We start from the raw sequence: 23,416 nt of genomic DNA, 5'->3' as shown, positions 1-23,416 counted from the left end.
CAAGATTCTGCCAGAGAAACAGAATCAGTGATTGTGGGGTCTGGCAAGTCTGACATCCCTAGAGCAGGCTTTCAGGAAGAGCCATCTGGAATCTGTCAGGCCAGAACTGATGCTGCTGGCTACAAGTGGAATTTTCCTTCCTCTGGGAAACCTCAGTTTTGCTCTTAAGGCCTTCATCAGATTGGATGATGCTCACCCAGATTATTGAAGAAAATCTCGTTTCTTTAAAGTCAACTGACTGTAGATGCTAACCACATCCACAAAATACCTTGGCAGCAACACCTAGGTTAGTGTTTGATCAAGTACTGGGTACTGTAGCCTTTCCATGTTGACCTGTTAGACTACCCATTACCACTGGTGGTGAAAACTCCCCTCCGGTTTGAACAGAATCATCTGGAGCTGTTGCTCAGTGTGCCCACTGCAAACGGCATCAGTCCTGAAGGCCTGGGCTGCATGGTCCGGCCTCCAGCTTCTAAATGGAGTCCTTCTTGTGGAGTGAGAGAAAGCCCAGGTCAGGCTGTCGTTGTTTTCTTGGTTCCTAATGCTTTGACAGGGGCATGAGCTCACGGTACTAGACTCTAGGAAAGAACTTTCCTATTTTTTATGAAGGCTGCACAGAAAGAATATCTGCACCAATCAACTATCTTCATTCTTTGCCTTTGTTCTGGAGAATGTCATGTGGGGAATGGCCTTTAAGAATTTGCAGTCTGAGTTCAGTTCTGAAGAATGCTTATTTTAAAAATAAATTAAAATGAATACCATTTCTATAAGTATGTGAATCTTTACTTACAAGTATATTTCCTTTTAGAACACAGAGAATGAGAAAAAGAATATGGTCACAAAACTGTAAAGTATGCATTTGGCCAGCCAATATTTATTTTATTTCTTATTAATTATTTTAGAGAGGGGTGTCTCAAACTGTCATCTAGGCTGGAGTGCAGTGGCATGATGATAACTCACTGCAACCTCAAACTCCTGGGCTAAAGTGATCCTCTCGTCTTGGCCTCCCAAATATCTAGGACTGCAGGTGTGTGCCACCTCCTGGCTAATTTTTTGTTGTTGTTGCTCTGTAGAGATGGGGGTCTCACTATGTTTCCTAGGCTGGTCTTAAACTCAGCCTCAAGTGATCCTCCCACCTTGGCTTCCTAAAGTGCTGGGATCACAGGCATGAGCCACCGTGTCTGGCCCCAATATTTATTTTATATAAAGTTTCATTGTTGCTTCATATTTTTTTTATAGCTGAAATAATTTTAAATATGATTCAATGTAACTTCTTTAGTTTGTTTAGTTATAAGTATACACTAGAATGTACAAAATGAATGCAATGAGAATGAATGTAATACATAGTCAATAATGAAGGAAATAAATTTGAAATTAAGATTAGATATTATTCCTTAGTCACTTTTGACTCAGCAAAAGTGAAATACGGAAAGGAAAACATTTTTATCTAATTTATTTGTTAAATGTAGTTTGGATTAGATAAATTCATCCTCTTCCATGAAAAGCCATTTTGAACATCTCTTGGGGTGTGTAAGCTCCATTTTATCAAAGGGAACTTTAAAATCCAAGTTCTGTTGTTACGAATACATTAAGCACCCAGTGAGATGCTTTGACAGCCCCTGACTATGACAGATATTCCTTGTAAAACCCTTGGCTTGTTTTTATTTCTCCAAACTCCATCATTGTACATGAAGAGGAAAGGGAAAAGGGGAAGTTGAAATATTTTGATCTTTATTTTCACAATAAAATTATCTTGAGTTCTAAGAAGCACAAAGCAACTTTGCAATATTATTGCCTGAATAAAAAGCAGCATTGTCCATATTTTGTGCCAATGTCAAGTGAGTCCAGGTATTCACAGTGCATATCCAATGAGCTGACCAGAGCAGGACCCATTAGGAGCAGCAAGGGCGTCATGCTGGTCGACCACAGCAACCTTTAAACTTGTGGTGGTAAAACTCAGGGTTTGGGATCTGTTTCATGGAAAGGAAAAATTTTAAACTAGCTTCTTTCATCTCGATTGAGGATGAAACATAAATGGGAGTGTTTGTGCTTGAACCTCTTGAAACCAGTTTCTTGGAAAGTAATACTTAAGTGTTTTCTTAAAACATCATTTGAAATTGAAAATACAAACTGTAGGGCTCATTAGTTTGTCCACGGGTGGTCTTCAGAGGCTGGACCAAGGCTGGGTGTTTAGGTGTTGGCCTGTGTGAGCTGAACGAGGTATGGACAGACCTAGACACATTGTTTCTGGGAAAACTTGAAATAAGCAAGTCCCATGATTTGCCTGCTTTCACCTCCTTTCAATTCTAGAGCATTTGGTGCCAGTGTTAGTGTGTTTTGCTTTGTTATATAGGAATACCTGAGGCTGGGCAATTCATAAAGAAAAGAGGTTTATTTTGGTTCATGGTTCTGCAGGCTTTATAAGAAGCCTAATGCTGGCATCTGCTTCTGGTGAGGGCCTTAGGAAGTTTACAATCAAGGTAGAAGGTGAAGGGGGAGCAGGTATGTCACATGATGAGGATGCCATGCTTTTTTAAACAACCAGTTCTTGCATAAACTAATGGAGTGAGAATTCACTCATTACCATGGGGAGGGCACCAAGCCATTCATTCACCCTTGCGACCCAAACATCTCTCACCAGGCTTCATCTCACATTTCAATATGAGATTTGGAGGGGACAAACATACAAACCCTATTAGCTACACAGTGTCCCAGCGATGCCACACTGCACAGATTCACAGCTGGAGAAGCCTCTGCTCAGCACGGATGGGCTCATCCTCACTCTGAACACTACACAATTAGTATTTTGCTGACATGCCCAGCCAATGTGAGCAGCTCTTTATTTATGGGTGAAAAACTGGCAATCACTGGGGATTAGGTGGAGAAGTCTCATTTCTATTATCAACTTCATTTCTTTTCATTCCTTTTGTTTTTTTTGAGGCAGAGTCTCACCCTGTCACCCAGGGTGGAGTACAGTGGCACAATCTCGGCTCACTGCAACCTCCGCCTCCTGGGTTCAAACAATTCTCTTGCCTCAGCCTCCCAGGTAGCTGGGGTTACAGGCATGTGCCACCATACCCTGCTAACTTTTGTATTTTAGTAGAGACAGATTTTCACCACGTTGGCCAGGCTGGTCTTGAACTCCTGACCTCGTGATCTGCCTGCCTTAGCCTCCCAAAGTGCTGGGATTATAGACATGAGCCGCTGTGCCCAGCCCTAATTTCTACTATCAAATTAGAATCAACCTTTTTGATTATGAAAGATTCATTTTACATTTTGATTTAGAACACAACTGCAGTTGTGTGTGTGCGCACACGCTTGCACGTCAAACTTAAATAAAAGTTTCATAGACCAGTTCTCTCCTGCTTACCTGTGGTTTGCTCTGGTATTTCTTATCCTATCCGATTCAATCCATCCCATCCTACCCTATCCTATCCATCCTCTCCTATGCAATCCATCCTCTCCTCTTCTCCCTTCCTCCCCTCTCCTTCTCTTCCCTCTCCTCCTGTCTCCCATCCCCTCCCCTCCCCACCTCTCTCTCTCCTCATTCTATCCTCTCCCATCTTATGTTATCCCATCTCATCCCACCCTATCCTATTCTATCTGTATCCAAAGTGCTAGTCATGACTCATTACATTTATATTACAACACTTTAATATCTGGTGGATCTACTTCCAGATAATAAAACCAACAATGGTGCAGCCTCATGAGCACTGGCAGAAAAAGATGCTCTTCTGTATGAAACAACCTGGTGCCCACAGATATACTGATTTCTGACAACGTGCCTAGCCCTTTTCCTCCCAAGTGGGAAGGATAAGGAGAAGAGGTAAGGTATATTCCTTCTGTCTAATACATATATATAGAGGAATTTGTGTGTATGTGGATACTTACCATGAATAGTCCCCAAACTTGACTTTACTTTCCCTGAAGTGGAATAGAAAAGAAAGGATCAATATCAGTTGAATTTACACAGTGCATAGGTTGGTGCTGGGGATAGAAACTCTTTTTTCAATTCTCACATTTCATCAAAGCTAGTAGTAAACAGAAGTTACTATCAGAGAAGACCTCGAGTAAACTAACTGGTGATGTGAATTAATGTCTTGATATGGCATTAATTTTCTTTCCCTGTCAATTCTGGGAAACATTCTAAAAGCCCTTAGAAAGGCAATTAATTGCTGAGCTTTCCCTGTGATGTTAATAGTACTCCCTTGGGCCTTCAAAAGCAACTTTCAAAGGAGAATGTGATTTGGTGCGTAGTTCTGTTTATTTTTGGCATTCCAATGTTTGGACTTCTGTATTAAAGGCTGTCAGCCTAAGGCTTTGACCACAAAGATTGAGCATCATGTTTTTAAGAAAAAGAAAATCTGCACTGAGGTTAATGAAAGTTAAAAATCTTGGAGACTCCTTGTAGGTCCCTTGTACAGACACTTGTTTTGCAACTGTCTCTGGTCTGGGTGCGCCAGGTCTTTGCAGACCAACTCGACCAAAGGAAAAACAAAATAAACATTACCAATGGTGGCTGTCATAACTGGCAGCCTCTTTTTTTTCTTTCCTGCCAGACAAATCTCTTTTTTTTCCCCTCCATTAAAATTTTGTCTGTATTTGACATTTGAATCACCCTAGAATGTGGAATATTGTTTTTGTTGAAGTTGCTGGACCAGTGTCTCCTACCTACTTTGTTTGGAAAAAGCTCCAAACATCCCCTTCTCATTTGCCCATCGCCTGGGAACACTGCCCTTCCTGGCCTCCCTGGCTCAGGCATTGGAGCCCACATGGTCACCAGCATGAAACTCAATCCCTGCTCCCGGGCACCTGAATAGACAGGAGTTAACACACATGCTCCGAATAGCCCTGGGACACGGGCTAGGTGAACTGTTAACCTGCAGCGGGCCTGCCTAGCCTTCAAAGGTCAGATGATGTGAAATATTCCTCAGTGCCTGAAGATATTAGTCACACAGTAAACGAAAATACAGAGAATCTTGGAGGAGGCAGTGGGTGAAGTATTAGAAGCAGACATGTCAGAACAGAGGTATCCTGTCATTCCTGCTTTGCCTCATAAACAGGCAGGTACGCAGGCTGGGACATAATTCCTAGGCTGCTCCTCTGACTTCCTATCTCAAAATACTCAACATCCATTTCTGGGTTTCCCAAAAGTTGGCTCCAACACTTATTTCCCCTTTTCTATAGATTCAATCTCTTCAAATACTAGCTCTTTTCTTAGTACCATGCAAGCATATTAAAAACCGCTCCCATTTTGGAGGAAGGCCAGGGAAGTGTGGTGTGGGCGAGTAGGGTGTCCAGAGCGGTGTCCGGGAGAATCTCTGCGGGAGATATTTGACTGTCACTTCATATTAACTTGAGTGGAAACTAAAAGGGCCCTGTCCTCTTCTCCCCTCTCCTCAGGCCGGCCAGGCAGGTGCAATGACGGAAGCCCCTGCGATGCTGGAAGCTGCCAGTGCCGGAAGCTGCCAATGCCGGACACTACTGCAGCCATGACAGTGGCAAAAGTCTTCTCGGCCCCATGGCCTTGTCTCTGGGCCTGGTCTTCTCGAGTTACCAGTCCTTCCAGCCCCAGGCGTGGGGCCTCAGCCTGAGCTGGCGACTGACTGCGTCTCTGGCAGGAATGACTGAGGCTGCAAGGACCTGCAGGAGGCACTGCCCAAACTCCTGGCGGGACTGACACGGCCCACACCTAGCTGGGACAAGCTCCCCAGGAAGCCCGCCTGCCAGAGGGGGTGGACCCTGGCCCAGCCCTTCAGCTCAGGGCATTGGGATGGACTCTTGCATTGGTCCCCTGAGGCATGAGGGCCTGTCACTGGTGCAGACCACAGACGACTTCTACCCCTTGGTGGAGGATTTTACATGATGGGGTGCACAGCTTGTGCCAGTGTGCTATGTGACCCCTGGGCCATGGTCATTACCGAGTGTGACAACATGTTGATGTTACTCAGCCTCAGCCAGAGTGTAAGTGAGGAGGAACGGGAAAAGATAATGCCGCTCATGATCAAAGGCTTTTCGGACAGCTACTGAGGAGGGAGGAACTGCAGTGACAGGTGGACAAACGGTGGTAACCTCTCGACTTATTGGTGGTCACCTCTTGGCTTATCGGTGGGTTTGCCACTGTGGCAGCTTAATGCCTAATAATGCCTCTGTTAGGGATGCGTTGGTGTTAAACCTTTAGGAACCCAAGTTGCTGTCAATGCACACCAATGGCTGGATAATCCTGAAAGACGGAAGCAGGTGAAGATGGTGGTCTCCAGAGAAGATGTGGAGCTGGCCTATCAGGAAGCCATGTTTAATATGGCTATCCTTAACAGAACTGCTCCTGGATTAATACACAAATTCAGTGCCCATGCGGCCACAGATGTCACAGGCTTTGGCATTCTAGGACACTCTCAGAACCTTGAGAAGCAACAAAGAAATGATGTGTCCGTTGTCACTCACAATATGCCAGTCATTGCCAAGATGGCTGCCATCAGCAAGACCAGAGGGCAATTTAGGCTTCTTCAAGGAAACTCAGCTGAAACCTCAGGAGGATTACTGATTTGTCTTCTAAGAGAATAGGTGGATCACTTTTGTTCTAAAATTAGATCTTCCAAGTACAGAGAGGGTCACCAAGGATGGATCGCTGGCATTGTGGAAAAGGGAAATCAGACAGCCTGGATCATTGACAAGCCTGGAGTTATTGAGGTCCTACCTCATGGGGCCACTGCCGCTGCTCTAGTTCCTGCACATTCCAATGTGTCCTCAGAGCCTAGCTCATGAAATGAAATGGCAGAAGTTGTTTAGAGCTTAGGGCCTTTGTAAGCGATCATGGACAATTCTCAAAAGTTGATTTAAGAAATTTCCAAAGAAGGCTACCTGCATATGGTTGCGATTGCCCTTTCTAGGTGATCTAAATTAGCCCATCAAAAGCTGCCTGTATGTGCATTCCAAGGCCAGAAGTAACTTTTTGAACTTTGTGGGGACATCTGTAGACATGGGTAGAAGAGAAGCAGAAAAACTTGTTTCCTCTTTCCAAAGTAAGATAAGGCTATTCCAGTTTGAGGGATTTTTCTTTGCGTTGGGTTAATTTCTGCACAGGGAGTGAGATTATTTACAAAACTGCATACACACACAAAAAGTAAATTGGACAATGAAAAACATTTAGATCTGAAGCAAACGAGTTTATGCCAGTACTATTGATAAATCTAAATTGTTATGAGAGATCTTATAATGCAATGTCAAATTCTTTATAAGATTTTTCTGAAGTACTGGCTCTCTCCTGCTCTGGACATGAATTGACAGCTTGTTCAAAAACTGGGAAAGGAGGACCTGCAACCATCTGACTTGGACTCTGTTAATTCCGTATCTCCCTCTATAGCCCATCAAGGACTGGAAGATGCAGAGAGAGCCCTAGAGCCCAGGCCTTGGTGGTCATTAAGATGTTAAATCTTGTGCTGAAAATTTCTGGTGATTTAATCAGTAAAGAGTAATTTCTAGCTAAAACACCAAAATTTCTCCCATTTTGGAACTCAAAACCCTCCTTTGACTATCTTCCTTTTTCTCCCAACAGTTGCTTCTCTTTCTTCTTCTAGACCTGTATGTCTCTCAACCTTTGGTGTGCATCAGAATCACCTACAGAACTTGTTAAAGCACACATTCCTGGGCCTCATCTCCAGAGTTTCAGATTTGATAGGTTTGGGGTAGGGTCCAAGAATGTGCACTTCTAACAAGTTCCCAGGTAATGCTGATGATTGGAGAACCACCACTCTAAAGAGAACCCTCCGCATTCATCGGCTTTGCTTGTTCTTTTTCCATTCGCTATCCAACCTGCTGTCACCTGTCCGCTGCCCCACACCACTGATCTCCAAAGGCCAAATCCAGTGGAGCTTTGCATCCCACCTTACCCAAGCTGTCTGCGACATTGGTCCCCCACCACATCGCTCTCCTTCCTTTGTCTTCCCTGGCATCACTTCCTCCCAATCGTCTCCTTCCTTTCTGGCTCTCTTTTTGCATTGCCTTTTCAGGAACCTCTTCTCCTGCCCATGATGCGCTTCAGTCTTCTTTCAGGTGCTTCTCTTGTCCTTTGCACTTTTCTCTCTGTATTCTTCCTGGGTGCCTCACTGATGCCACTGCTTCGACTGGCATACCAGTAACTATCAGATCAACTTCTCTACCGCAGCCTCTCTTGTAGCTCTTTATCTGCATATCCAGACTCATAAAGTTAGACGTGTTCCCAGGAGGGCTTATTATATTTGCCCCCAAACCGCCCACTTCTTTGACTTATCTTCAGGAAGGGCAACTGTCTTATCCCGAGCCAGAAATCTGTGTGTCATTCTTACTTTTTCTCTCTCACTTTTATTCCTGACATTCAATTCATCATCAAGCTCTCTCTCAAATTGCCCTCGTTTCATTTTTCATTGCTAATGCTTCAGTTTCCTACTGTTTGCTGATATGAGTGAGATAATCTCCTAACTCTTAACTTCGCAGGCTGGGACAGGATGGGGTCGTTCCTGGCTTTCTGGCATTTCCAGGCACTTTTTAAATACTGGGAATATATAGAGGTCCCTCAAATCGGGTAACATTTTGCTATTCCATAAATTCTGGTTTTGCTATTTGATGCTGTATCATTTTATACAAGAAGACATTTTATTTTATTTTATTTTATTCTTTTTTTTTTTGAGACATGGTCTCTGTCACTCAGGCTAAAGTGCAGTGGTGCCATCACAGCTCACTGGGGCACCAGTAAATCTCTGGGGCTCAAGTGATCCTTCTACCTCAGCCTCTGGAGTAGCTGGAACTACAGGCACACCCCACTACACCCAGTCACTTTTTATTTTTTGAAAAATTGTTTTGAAGAGTTAGGGGTTTCTCTCTGTTGCCCAGGCAGGTTAGAACTCCTGGGCTCAGGTAATCCTCCCACCTCAACCTCCCAAACTGCTCTGATTACAGGTGTGAGCCACCGTGCTTGGCCGAGAAGAATTTTACTACTAATAAAAGTAAAGCAGGAGGTATGCATTCTTAATTCCATTTTAGATGAAGAAGCTGAAGCTTGGAGAAGGTAACAGAGTTAGAAAAAAGTAGAGCCAAAGATACACACAAGGTCTGTAAAAAGCAAGTTGTGGAAAATGAAAAATGTCCAACTCCTTCCAGATAGAATTACAGAGTATAGTTCCATTATTTCACTGAAGTGCAATAAGTTTTAATAAATGCAGACATTTCTATAAGAAAGCACATTACTATAGTACAGTGAAAAATGTGCTAAAGTCAAATATGATCTGGTAACCCATTTCTCTATGCGATTTTGTTCTATCTCTCTTTTTCTGTGTATGTGTGTATATGTATGTGTGTTTATATGTAGTTGTATGAAAAATTTAAAACTTTTTATTGGAAATAATCATAGATTCTTAGGAACTTGCAAAGACAGTACAGAGAAGCCCTGGGTCCTCTTTATCCAATCTTATATAACTATAGTACACTATCAAAGCCAGCAAATTGACATTGGTATTTTGTCACAGGTGTAGATTTATGTGACCACCATCATAACCAGGATATAGCACTACACTGTCACCACAAAGATCTTCCTCCACAAAGATCTTCCTCATGCTACCTCTTTATAATCATTTCCTCTTCCCTTCACTATTCCTAGTCCCCAGCTACCACAAATCTGTTCTCCATCTCTACAATGTCTAATTTTGAGAATGTTATGTAAATGGAATTATATGGTATGTGACCTCTTCGGACTGACTTTTTTTTTTCCACTCCATAATGTCCTTGCATATAGTTGGGTAATGTTTTAAAAATCCTCTTGGCTACTATCTGTCTTTTAGTTTTCTCTCACTGATTTCAAGAATTATTTATTTACCTTTAGTATGTCTGTATGTATAGGTATGTATTTATTTTTTTTGAGACAGAGTCTTGCTCTGTTGCCCAGACTGGAATGCAGTGGCACAATCTAGGCTCACTGCAATCTCTGCCTCTCAGGTTCAAGGCATTCTCCTACCTCAGCCTCCCGAGTAGCTGGGGACTACAATCATGTGTCACCACAGCCTGCAAATTTTTGCTTTTTTTTTGGTGGAGACAGATTTTAACCATGTTGCCCAGGCTGGTCTTGAACTCCTGACCTCCAGTGATTCACTCACCTCGGCCTCCCAGAGTGCTGGGATTACAGGCATGAGCCACTGTGCCTGGCCATCTTTAGTTTTTAGAAGATTAACTAATATGTGTTTTGACATGGATTTCTTTAGGTTTATTCTGTCTAGAATTTACATAGCATCATCATTCTTTAAGTTGAGTCTTTTACCAAATTTGGAAAATTTGGGAAGTTGCATCTTTTACCAAACTTGGGAAATTTTTAGTTATTATAAAAATTATACTTTAAGTTTTGGGATACATGTGCAGAATGAGCATTTTGGTTTTTGGAATTTTCAGCCTGTTTGAGCTGGTTTTTCCTCATCTTTGTGGATTTAGCTACCTTTGGTATTTGATGTTGGTGGCCTTTTGATGGGGTTTTTGTGTGGATGTCCTTTTTGTTGATGTTGATACTGTTCCTTCTTGTCAGTTTTCCTTCTAACAGTCAGACCCCTCTGCTGCAGGTCTGCTGGAGTTTGCTGGAATTCTACTCCAGACCCTGTTTGCCTGGGTATCACCAGTGGAGGCTACTGAACAGCCATTATTGCTGCCTCTTCCTTCCTCTGGAAGCTTCCTCCCAGAAGGGCACCCAACAGATGCCAGCTGGAGCTCTCTCGTATGAGGTGTCTGTCAACCCCTGCTGGGAGGTGTCTCCCAGTCAGGAGGCACTGGTGTCAGAGACCCATGTGAGGAGGCAGTCTGTCCCTTAGCAGAGCTCATGTGCTGTGCTGGGAGATCTGCTGCTCTCTTCAGAGCCAGCAGGCAGGAATATTTAAGTTTGCTGAAGCTACGCCCACAGCCACCCCTTCCCCCAGGTGCTTTCTCCCAGGGAGATGGGAGTTTGACCTATAAGCCCCTGACTTGGGCTGCTGCCTTTCTTTCTGTTTCTCTGTAGAGAAACAGTCTGGCTACAGCAGCTTTGCTGAGCTGTGGTTTTAACTTCCCAGTGGCTTTGTTTACACTGTGAGGGGAAAATCGCCTACTCAAGCCTCAGTAATGATGGATGCCCCTTCCTTCCACCAAGCTCAAGAGTCACAGGTTGACTTCAGAATGACGTGCTGGCAGTGAGAATTTCAAGTCAGTGGATCGTAGCTTGCTAGGCTCTGTGGGGTGGAATTTGCTGAGCTAGACACTTGGCTCCCTGGGTTCAGCGTCCGTTCTAGGGAAGTGAACAATCCTGTCTCACTGGCATTCCAGACACCACTGGGATATAAAAAGTATACTTCTGCTGCTAGCATGGTGTTTGTCCAAATGGTCACCCAGTTTTGTGCTTGAAACCAAGGGCCCTGGTGGTATAGGCATCCAAGGGAATCTCCTGGTCTGTGGGTTGTGAAAACTGTGGGAAAAGCACAGTATCTGGGCCAGAATGCACCATTCCTCATGGCACAGTCCCTCATGGCTTCCCTTGGCTAGGAGAGGGAGTTCCCTGACCCCTTGCACTTCCCAGGTGAGGTGATGCTACACCCTGCTTCAGCTCACCCTCTGTGGGCTGCACCTACTGTCTAACCAGTCCCAATGAGATAAGCTGGGTACCTGAGTTGGAAATGCAGAAATCACCTGTCTTCTGTGTTGATCTTGCTAGGAGCTACAGACCAGACAAGATGGCAGACTATTCAGCCATCTTGTCAGCCATCTTTTTTTGATACTTTTTTAGCCCACTTTCTTTCTCCTCTCCTTCTGGGACTCAAATGACCTGAGTGTTTGATTTATTTGTTATAGTCATATAGGTTCCTGAGTTTGTTCATTTTTTTTTTCAGTTAGTTTTTCTCTTTTTCTTCTGTTATTTACATTAATTTCTGTTCTTCTGCCTCAGGGTCCTGAGTAGCTGGTACTACAGGTGTGTACCATCACGCCTGGCTAATTTTTTTATTTTCAGTGGAGATGGGTTTTAGCCATGTTGGCCAGGCTGGTCTTAAATTCCTAACTTCAAGTGGTTAGCCTGCCTTTGCTTCCCAAAGTGTTGGGATTACAGGTGTGAACCACAGTGTCTGGCCAATTTCTATTGTTCTATCCTCAAGTTTGCTGATTCGTTTCTCTGTCAAAGTTCCCTTTTGCTATCAAGGTCATCTATTGAGACTTTATTTTGTTTTTTGTATATTTCAGTTCATTTTTTGTGTATTTTTAGTTCTAAAATTTATATTTGGTTCTTATTTACATGTTCTATTTGCTCAGATTTTCTCTTTTCTCTTGTTTCAAGAATGCTTTTCATAATTGTATGTCGAAGCCTTTTTATGATGGCTGATTTAAATTTTTTATCAGATAATTCTAACATCATTGTTATCTTGGTGATGGCATCTGTGGATTGTCTTTCCTTGTTTAATATACGATTTTCCTGGTTCTTGGTGTGATAAGTGACTTTGTATTTTACCCTGGATATTTTGGTCCTTACCTAAATCTTCTGTGTAGCAGGCTTCCTCTGACATGTGCTACAGGGAAAGGGTGCACTACCTTGTTACTGCCAGGGGTGGCGGGGTGGGGTGGGGTGGTGAAAATCTAGGTTCCCCACTTAATTTCCTTTATGACTTCAGGGGAGGGACCCCCATAACTGCTGGGTGGAGGTGGATTTCAGGCTCCTGTAGACCTCAGATGACACCACTCTGGTTGGGAAGGAGAGGAACGTCTCACTATTGCTCCCCATGCGGCCGTCACTAACACTGTTTGAGGGGTGCTTACCAACAGATGGTGGTAAGATTTCTGGCTTCTCAAACCGTTTAAATACAGCTAGGGAGGAGGAGGGATGCCTTATTCCCTCTGGGTGGAAGTGGAACCCAAGATCTCCATATGGTGTCCACAGACACCATGAAGGGGTTTCTCTTTGGTGGTGAGGGTGAGAATCCTGGCTTCCCACTCAATCATCTTTCATAATAATGGAAGAGATAGAGTGAGGCGTGATTGTTACAGCAGGGAGAGGGTGGAATTCCAGGATCCCCTCCTGCCCTTTGCTGATGGAGGAGGAAGTGGGGCTCTATTTTTCTGTGGTGTGTGGCTGGGGTAGAGTGGTTACTGTCCAAAAGTTTTCTGTCTTGCTATGTGGTGCCTTTCCTTGTTCTTTTTTTTTCTTTTTTTGAGTTGGAGTTTCACTCTATTTTCCAGGCTGGAGTGCAGTGGCACGATCTCACCTCACTGCCACCTCTGCTTCCCGGATTCAAGTGGCTCTCTTGCCTCAGCCTCTTGAGTAACTGGGATTACAGGTGTGTGCCACCACATCCCTCTAATTTTTGTATTTTTAGTAGAGACAAAGTTTTACCATGTTGGCCAAGCTGGTCTTGAACTCCTGACCTTAAGTGATCCACCCACCCTCAAATGATCCACCTGCGTTGGCCTTCCATTGTACTGGAATCACAGGTGTGAGCCACCACGCCTCACCATACCTTTCCTTGTTCTTCAGCTAGAAGCAGTAGCTTCTCTTGGGGGCATTTTTAGTCTGCACCTGTTAGTGTTTTTCAGTTGCTGGCTTCTCTGGCACCATGGCTGGGATGAGTGAGGCAAAAAGAAAACCAAGGGAACTTGTCAGAGTGCCATCCTTGGGGCTCTAGGGCCCTTGTCAGTTTGCCTTCGTTTAATCACCTTTCAGAGTCTTGTTATGTTTGTTTTATGCATAACATGTGGGGTTTTCAGCTGTACTTTAACTTCATTTGTTTAGATAAAACACAGTTGTGCTTTCTTAGGAATGTTCCTGGAAAGCTGAGTAGACGGTCTGTGAGTGCTGAAGTGTGCTACCACCTCTGAAAGCCCCAGGCCTTCCCGACCATCTATTCCTGCCTGTCCTATAGGCACTTAAGCTGACAGATCGGCCTCAGCTTCCTTCCTTTTCCACTGTTTCAACCAGAGATTCTAACCATCAGTGCTGAGAGCTGAGGCCGCATTTTGGAAGGCCATTTAGATAGACCCTTCCTCACACCAGCGATTATTCTCCATGTCTAACTGACTCTATTTCCTGTGCATCTATTGAGCAAACCATCTCCTGACTATATACCCTTGCTTTATTTGAGCCATTATCGTCCCTCACCTGCACTGTTGCCATAATTTTTTAACACATCCCTTTGCCTCCACTTTGACCCCTGTGAGTTCCTCTCCCACAGTTCTGAAATGCATCTTTCTAACATGAACCTTTTTGACCCTTCAAGTCTGGCTCTCCCTAAGACCTGTTAGCCAGGGGTCAGAGCACTTGTGATTAGGCCTCCATCTCTAGCCTAACCCTCAGCCACACCCTTCTGCAATATTCCAGCACAGTGCCACTGGCCACAAGCTCACATGCTGTCAATCACATCCCCAAAGCCTTCCTCTGGACCTTTGCACAGTTTTTCCTCTGTTGGGAAAGCCCTTACTTACTCTTTCCTCCTTGTCTCCAATCTGATCCTCAAAATGTAGTGCATGTATTATTTTATTTGGGAGGTCTTCCTAGATTCTGTACTTTTGCCATTGCACTTAGTACAAGGTATTGTAGTTATGTTAGTTTACACATCTAACTCTCCTGAAGACTATTTAGTTATTTTGAGAGTTTTGCTCCTGTCACCCAGGCTGGAGTGCGATCTCAGCTCACTGTAACCCTTGCCTCCAGGGTTCAACTACAAGTAGCTGGGATTACAGGCACGTGCCACCACAACCAGCTAATTTTTTGTATTTTTAGTAGATATGGGGTTTCACTATGTTGGCCAAGCTGGTCGCAAACTCCTAACCTCAGGTGATCCACCTGCCTCAGCCTCCCAAAGTGCTGGGATTACAGGTGTGAGCCACCAGGCCTGGCCTCTCTTGGAGACTAATAATTCCCTTCTGAAAGGGAACACGTCTGACCACAGAGTAGCATTGTGTAGTGCTTAAAAACAAGGGTCCTGGAGTCCTCAGTTTATATTCAGACTCCTGCTTATTAGTTCTGTAGTCTCAGGGAATTTCCAGAATGTCTTTGGGTCTCAAATTTAGTTACATGTGAAATGGAGATTATTGTACAGATTAAATGAGGTAATGCATCTAAATTGCATAGCACAGTGCCTGTCACAAAATAAGCTCCTGGTAGTTGTTAGTTATGATGATGATTAATTTTGCTGTGATTTACCAAACTGCCCTCCCATTGTGAAATATTTGCGTTGCTTCTATTTTTTTTAATATCGTAGCTAACCTTGGTAGAAAATATAAACAACAAAACACAAGAGATTACTAGCCTTGGGATTACTTCTATGCCTTTCTATCTGAAGTTGACAAAATCAGCTTTATTTTCTATCTATGTTTGAAGTGGTTGCTGAAAATTTTTGGTATTCTTTGTGACCTCTTCCACACTGCAAAGCACATTGAAGCTTTGAGATTAATTATATGTTTCTCTCCTGCCTGGGTATTGGAACAGAAAAATCCCAAAAGGAAGCATATAACAAGTGAATTTGTACTTGAGCAATGGGTAGGGTGAACACATTGTAATCAGTTTCTGTATCTGGATTTTTCTGCTCTTAGGTGAGTATACTTGAGGTTCTGAAGAATTCCTTGACTTTGTTTCTTCCGTACCTGTCTCTACCCCAAATAGCTGGGGTTGTAAACAGAAATGAAGTGAAAGGTACAAATTTCCTGTGTACTAGGGGAAAGCTCATTTGAGGAGTTGGGACCCTACTTTCATTATTAAAGTGATAACTGGTTTTAGCCTCCTAGTCATGTCAGGCTGCTGTAACAAACACCAGGGGCAGGGTGGCTTAACCAACCTTTGTTTCTCACAGTCATGGAAGTTGGGAAGTCCACGATCAAAGCGCTGGCTGATTCACTTCCTAGTGAGGACCTTCTTCCTGGTTTGTAGAGTAATGACTTCTTGATGTAGTCTCACATGGTAGACAGAAAGATTCTCACTCTGCTTCTTTTTATAAAGACACTAATCCCATTCATGAGGGCTCCACACTCATGACCTAATTACAGATGGCTCCCAGCTTATGATGGTTCAACTGATGACTTTTTGACTTCACAGTGGTGTGATTGTTGTACTGTACTTTGAGTACCCATACAACCATATGCTTTTGAATTTTTAGTACTGTACTCAATTAATTACACGAGATATTCAACAATTTATTATAAAGTAGGCTTTGTGTTACATGATTTTGCAAACTGTAGGCTAGTGTAAGTGTTCTGAGCATAGAAGGCAGGCTAGGCTAAGTTATACTGAGTAGGTTAGAAGGTTTAATTGTGTGTGTGTGTGTGTGTATATATATAAATAAATATAATAATTACTTTTTCTGAGATGAAGTCTTGCTCTGTCACCCAGGTTGGAGTGCAGTGGTGTGATCTCAGCTTGCTGTAACCTCTGCCTTCTGGGTTCAAGTGCTTCATATGCCTCAGTCTCCCAAGTAACTGGGATTACAGGTGTGCACCACCATACCCGGCCTCAAGTGATGCATACACTTCGGCCTCCCAAAGTGCTGGGATTATAGGCATGAGCCATTGTGCCTGGCTGATTAATTGTATTTTTGACTTAATGATATTTTTAACTCATAGTGGGCTGATGAGGATGTAAGCCTATCATAAGTTACACAGCAATCCTCCCTAAAACCTCACCTCCAAATAACACCACATTGAGCATTAGGGCTTGATGAATTTCTTGTGGGGAGACATACACATTCTGTCCATAGTCTCCTTCAGGAGAGAGAGGTAGGTAGTTTTTAAAAAATTATTATTTTTTTTACGTTTGCAAGTGGAGTTTGGTTACATGGCCATATCATGTAGTGGTGAGGTCTAGGCTTTCAGTGGAACCATCACCCCGATAGTGAACATTGTGGCCAACACATAATTCTTCAACCCTCAACCCCGTTTCACTCTCCAGAGATAGGGAATTTTCTGAGGGAGAGCTCTGGAAATGTTGTCTCCTGAGACGATTGCAGTGTTAGAACTACACCATCTGATTTCAGCTCTTATCCCTAAGGCATGTTCTATTTACAACTGGAGTTTAAAGGACTAACCAAAAGGGTGTTCTATCTCTGCCCAGAGGTTTCTTTTTAAGCAGAGCGAAGGCTTTCTCATTATTTCCTATTTTTATTCGTGAATAATTCCCCAAAATTTTTCATGCTTAACCAAAATCTATTATATTATAATTTAGTGCTTTTGCTTCATGTCCTTGTTAGAGTGGGATGGGATGAGGATGAAGATGAATGATTCTCAGCTTTAAAATTTCCCTTAATATACTCTTTCTATAAAAATAATGACAATAATAATAATAATAATAATTTTTTGAGACAGGGTCTTGCTCTGTGACTCAGGGTGTGGTGCAGTGGCAAGATATTAGCTCAATGCAACCTCCGCCTCCCTGGGTTCTTGTGCGTTAGCCTCTGGAGTAGCTGGAGTACCATACCAGGCTAATTTTTGTATTTTCAGTAGAGATGTGGTTTTGCCATGTTGGCCAGGCTGGTCTTGAATTCCCAACCTCAGGTGATCCACCTGCTCAGCCTCCTAAAGTGCTGGGATGATAGGTGTGGCCACCACACCTGGCAAAGATAATTACTTGGAAGGGATTCTGTGATCTCTAAGGCAACTAAGCTCAAACTTGGTCCACCCAACAGGACTTCAGTTTCAGAGCCGCCTCTGGGTCTGTGCCTCCTCTGTGGGGCCTACTGTTTGGCCTTGTGCAGTGCTTTGGATATCTGTTTTCCAGTCAGGTTTGGAAATCAGCTCCAAAGCATGAACATGTAGTGCATGTATTATGTACACAATATATAATACATGCACTGCATGTTTCCAGCTTTACACACACTTGTGGGCAGATTATCTTTTCTCTGCTCTCTGTTTCCTCTGCCTGTAAAGCTTTCCTCAGAGTAAGGACCTGGACACAGGAGCATGCCTGGCTTTCAAAGAACAGCAAGGGGCAGTTGTAGATAGTTGGTATACAAGTTTAAGTCATCAAAATCCAAAATGTGGGCACATTTAATGTCATTTACATGTATATTATGTCTTCTCTCTTTACTAATTCTTAATTACAGGCTATCTCATTTACTGAAAACTCCAAAATCTTTAACTTATGTGTTTGGCAATGGCTAACTCAACCTATAACTCTCCCCTTGACGCTAGTATTCATGATATAATTTTTATTGCCTCATTTATAATCAAACCTAGGAGGCCAGATACAGTGGCTTATGCTTGTAATCTTAGCATTTTGGGAGACTGAAGCAGGAGGATCACTTAAGGCCAGGAGTTTGAGACCAGTCTGGGCAACATATGGAGATCCCATATGTACTAAAAAAAAAAAAAAATAGCCAGGTCTGGTGGCACACAACTATGGTTCCAGCTCCTCAGGAGGCTGAGGTGGGAGGATCATCTGAACCCAGGAGTTTGAGGCTGCAGTGACCTATGATGCGCCAGGGCACTCTAGTCTGGGGGACAGAGGGAGACCCTGTCACAAAAACCAAACCAAACCAAAACAACACAACACAAATAAAACAGACCCCGCAGAAAATGATTACTGACGAGTTTGCCTTTAGGTCATATGCTAATGATTTTTAGAATTCCACATCTTGGTATGAAGAGAAATGAATAAAAATCTACTGATTTAACCAGTGCAAATGAAGTGCTAATTAATTTCTGTAGTATTTCTCAATGCTTCAAGCAAATGCCACAGTTCTGTAAAAGAGGGACTTCAATCACTAAGTGCTATGGTGGAGACAGATTTCCCAATCTCCTTTGCAGTTAGATATGACCATGTGACTGAGTTCAGCCAATAGATGTGAGTGGAAGTGAGGGATGTCACCTCTAGGCCTGAGCCATAAAAATCTCCCAGGAGTTTCTCCTTCAAGGACAACCTCAGAGGGGAAATACAGAAGATAGTGGGACCTCAAGAAAGAAGAGGCAGAGGCCCCTGAACTATTGCTTGAAAAGAGAGTCCTGCTTATCAGAAACATTCAAAATTTACATAAAAATAATAAACATTGGTTATGTTACTCTGTGGAGATTTTGGGGTTTATCCACTCATTGGCTAGCAATCTGTTAATTGAAATGACAGTTCTAGGTTTTTTGCTTAGATTTAGTTCTTATTTTCCATTTCCAGACTAGCACTGCCATTGAGACCATGAGCTTTGAAACTAGATAGAGTTTGTATGGGATCCTCTTACTAGCTACATAAATATTTTAACTTTTCAGAAACTCAGTTCCTTCACCCATAAAATGGGGATATAAAAATATTCTAGACAGAGTTATTGTGAGAATTAAATAGGAAATACTTTTCACAGTGCCTGGCACATAACAAATGATCAATGATGGGATAGAAATTTTAATTTACTTTTATCCTTCTCACCTTAATAAAAATGATTCTGAATTAGTGTATTTTAATTATGTTCCCTCTGATTTCAATATTTTCTATTGTTAAGTAATATGTTATACATTTCCATCTACTTGGTTATTTTCTTCTTCTTCTGTTTAAACATTCCACTCTTTACTTAGGATGAGGCCAACAAACATATGAAAAAATGCTCATCATCACTGGTCATCAGAGAGATGCAAATCAAAACCACATTGAGATACCATCTCACACCAGTTAGAATGGTGATCATTAAAAAATCTGGAGACAACAGATGCTGGAGAGGATGTGGAGAAATAGGAACACTTTTACACTGTTGGTGGGAGTGTAAATTAGTTCAACCATTGTGGAAGACAGTGTGGCGATTCCTCAAGGCCTTAGAAATAGAAATTCCATTTGACCCAGCAATCCCATTACTGGGTATATATCCGAAGGACTATAAATCATTCTACTATAAGGACACATGCACACGAATGTTCATTGCAGCACTGTTTACAATAGCAAAGACCTGGAACCAACCCAAATGCCCATCGATGATAGACTGGACAGGGAAAATGTGGCACATATGCACCATGGAATACTATGCAGCCATAAAAAAATGATGAGTTCGTGTCCTTTGTAGGGACATGGATGAATCTGGAGAACATCATTCTCAGCAAACTGACACAAGAACAGAAAATGAAACACCGCATATTCTCACTCATAGGCGGGCGATGAACAATGAGAACACATGGACACAGGGAAGGGAGTACCACACACTGGGGTCTATTGGGGGGAATAGGGGAGGGACAGCGGGGGGGGCGGAGCTGAGGAGGGATAGCATGGGGAGAAATGCCAAATGTGGGTGAGGGGGCGGAAGGCAGCAAAACACACTGCCATGTGTGTACCTATGCAACTATCTTACATGTTCTGCACATGTACCCCAAAACCTAAAACGCAATAAAAAATAAAAAATTAAAAAAAAAAGAAAAAATATTCATTCCAGCCGGGCGCGGTGGCTTAAACCTGTAATCTCAGCACTTTGGGAGGCCAAGGCGGGTGGATCATGAGGTAAACAGTTCGAGACCATCCTGGTTAACATGGTGAAACCCCGTCTCTACTAAAAATACAAAAAAAATTATCTGGGCATGGTGGTGCGTGCCTGTAATCCCAGCTACTCAGGAGGCTGAGGCAGAAGAATTGCCTGAACCCAGGAGGCGGAGGTTGCGGTAAGCCGAGATCGCACTATTGCACTCCAGCCTGGGTAACAAGCGTGAAACTCCGTCTCAAAAAAAAAAAGAAAAAAATTCATTCCTTCAGGGTCTAAAAAATTATCACCTGTGGTGGATTTTAGTTTCCCAGAATAGGACAGTGACATTTCCAATCTCTTCTAGAGCCTTATAATTTTTACACTCAGTGGTCGACAGGACTTTGTGACCATGTGAATAGCATGTCGCAAACCTCATGTTGTGTGGCTTCTGAGGCTAGGTCTTAAAGCCAATGTGGCTGCCGCTAACTTTCTGTCTCCCTTCTTTTAAATTAATTAATTAATTCGTTTTAGAGATAAGATCTCACTGTGTTGCCCAGGCTGGGGTGCCATGGTATGATCATAGCTTACTGTAACCTTGAATTCTGGCTTCAAGCAATCCTCTTGCCTAAGTCTCCAGAGTAGCTAGGACTATTACTTTTAGTTTTTGTAGAGTTGGAGTCTCACTGTGTTGCCCATGCTGGTCTTGAACTCCTGGGCTCAAGCAATCCTCCAGCCTCAGCCTTCCATAGTGCTGGGATTACAGGCATGAGCACTGTGCCTGCTCTAATTTAATTTTTGATATTTAGAGACAGTCTGGCTTTGTTGCCCAGGCTAACATACAGTGGCTCAGTCATAGCTTACCACAGTCTCGAACTCCTGGGCTCAATAGATCCTCCTGCCTTGGCCTTCCAAAGTGCTGGAATTACAGGTATGAGTCACTGCTCTCAGTTGTTCCCTCTCTTTTCCATTCTCTCCCTCTACAGGAAACTGAAACTTAATGTCCAGCCATGTTGTGAGGGAGCTCAGGTAAAAGGAAGATGCTGTGTATAGGTGTTCTAGTTAACATCCCAAGCTATAAGCATCAATCTCCAGAAATATGTGTGAAAGAGCCTTCAGATGATTCTAGTGACCAAGACTTTGAGTAGCCCCAGCTGACACCGAGTGGAGCGGAGACAAACTGACCCCACTGAGCCTTGACCAAACTGCAGATTCACAATGCTCAAACTCCTTGATTGTCAGGGAAATACAAATGAAATTTACAATGAGATCCTAGCGACTACAGGTCTACCAGCATGGCTAAAATTTTAGGAACAATATGAAGTGCTGGTAAGGATGTGAAACAACTGGAATTCTCACTGGCTGCCCAGTTTTTAGACTGTAGAGTTGGGAGTCTAAATTCATACAACCACTTTTGAAAACTGGCAGTATCTGCTAAAGATTCACATACACATATTTTCTAGCCCAGTGTTTCCTTTCCTAGTAGATATTCAACAGAACTGTGTATATCTGCACACCAGAGACACAATATCCTCAAACTGGGATTATCCAAATGTCCATCAATAGAATGGATTAAAAAAATCATAGTATACTTCCACAGTGAAATACTGTGTAGCCAAAAAGAACCCTTAAAACTAGTGCAACAATAAAAATACATCTCAGGCATGATGCTAAGTGAACATGAAAGAGTCCCTATTGTATTAATATAATGTTAATATAAAATATCAATTTGATCCATTGAAAAAAATTGGTGATGTCAGGAGTATTAGGATTTTGAAATTCTGAGTATCATCTGCACAAGAGTGACCTGCTCATCATCTGTTATATTTGTAGATTACAACAATCCATTTTAACTACTATGAAGTGGTTTTGGAGTGACACTGGTGTGAAGAGGAAATTCTAGCAGAGCTACTGCAGCAAGCCTTTGATCCACCATATTGAACTCCTCCTGCTGTGTTTATTCACGGCAGTATAAGGAAAACGTTTCTACCACCGCTTTAAAGCTAAATTCATTTCGGGTTTGTCTTGAAGAGAGACGGAGAAAAGGCTAAAAGGCTAGCCCAGCCTTCCATTTTGAAAGAGCAAGAGTACCCAGCAATATGACGGAGGTAAGATGGCAAGCAAATTGTGTGCTTTTTTTCCTTTGAAGGTCTTCTGTAGTAAAACAGAATGGAACTTGTCTATTGACAACATTTTTCAATTTTTCTGGGCAGTCAATAAAACACAACATTATGAACACAATTTTCTCTCACCTGATCTAAGAGATTTTTCTTTTTGTCATTTTTAATACTTTACCTGTTATAAAAGTTTTTTCACCTCTTACATTTTGCAGTTACTAATATTAGGAAATGAAATGCCAATTTGTTTGCAAGCCATGTAAAAGGAACATCTTAACAGGGTACCAAATGATGCAACACATGTGTGTTGTGTGGCATAGATCTGATGGTTTTGTGACCTGAAATGGTTTACTGTCTAGCGTTTCATGTTATACCATTGAAATAAGGTCATCTTTGTCCCATGTCTTCATTGCTCTTTGTGCTCATATGTGTTTACAGAACACTTGTGTGTGTTTGGCAGTGACAGAGATGAAAACAGTCCGAGTTTTAGGGAAGCATTATTCTTCAGGCTTCAAGAACAAAACCGACGTTTTCCAGGGCACGGAATGCCTACCTGTGCCTAGGTGACAGGCCTCCAGCACAGTGAGCTCTTTTTGTTCTGGGAAGGAGGCCCAGACTTACTCTGCTACCTCTCTCTGTTTTACAATCTTGTGAAAGTTGACCTTTACCTATCTTGTGGTGTTTTTTCAACAAAAATAAAATTATTCACTGGGCTCGTTTTTATGACTGACTATAAAACTTCCTTTTCAGCTTCACTTGTTAATAAAGGGAACCAGCCCTTCCTTCTCTTGTATACTTGGAAAAAATAGAATAAAAAACAATGAACAAAATAGCTATTGGAAATTTTAGGCTAACTGAAAAATAAAGGTATTGAGGTTAGTCTTATAATGTGTAATATTCTCAAATAGTCCTTAACTAGAATCCTTAATT

General features: G+C 42.6%; 1 pseudogene across 1 annotated transcript; it reads left to right on the top strand.

The window, feature by feature from the left end:
- The first annotated feature begins 3,689 nt into the window (after positions 1-3,689).
- On the top strand, positions 3,690-6,914 carry LOC118151591 (selenide, water dikinase 2-like; annotated as a pseudogene). Its single transcript, XR_013532351.1, has 2 exons — positions 3,690-3,826; positions 5,404-6,914. The product of XR_013532351.1 is annotated as a selenide, water dikinase 2-like (transcript).
- The last annotated feature ends 16,502 nt before the right edge of the window (positions 6,915-23,416 follow it).

The sequence above is a fragment of the Callithrix jacchus genome, chromosome 2, assembly GCF_049354715.1.
Source record: "Callithrix jacchus isolate 240 chromosome 2, calJac240_pri, whole genome shotgun sequence".
NCBI classification, from domain to species: Eukaryota; Metazoa; Chordata; class Mammalia; order Primates; family Cebidae; genus Callithrix; species Callithrix jacchus.
The sequence above is the reverse complement of the archived record's forward strand: the minus strand, read 5'-3'. Positions and strand labels throughout refer to the sequence as shown.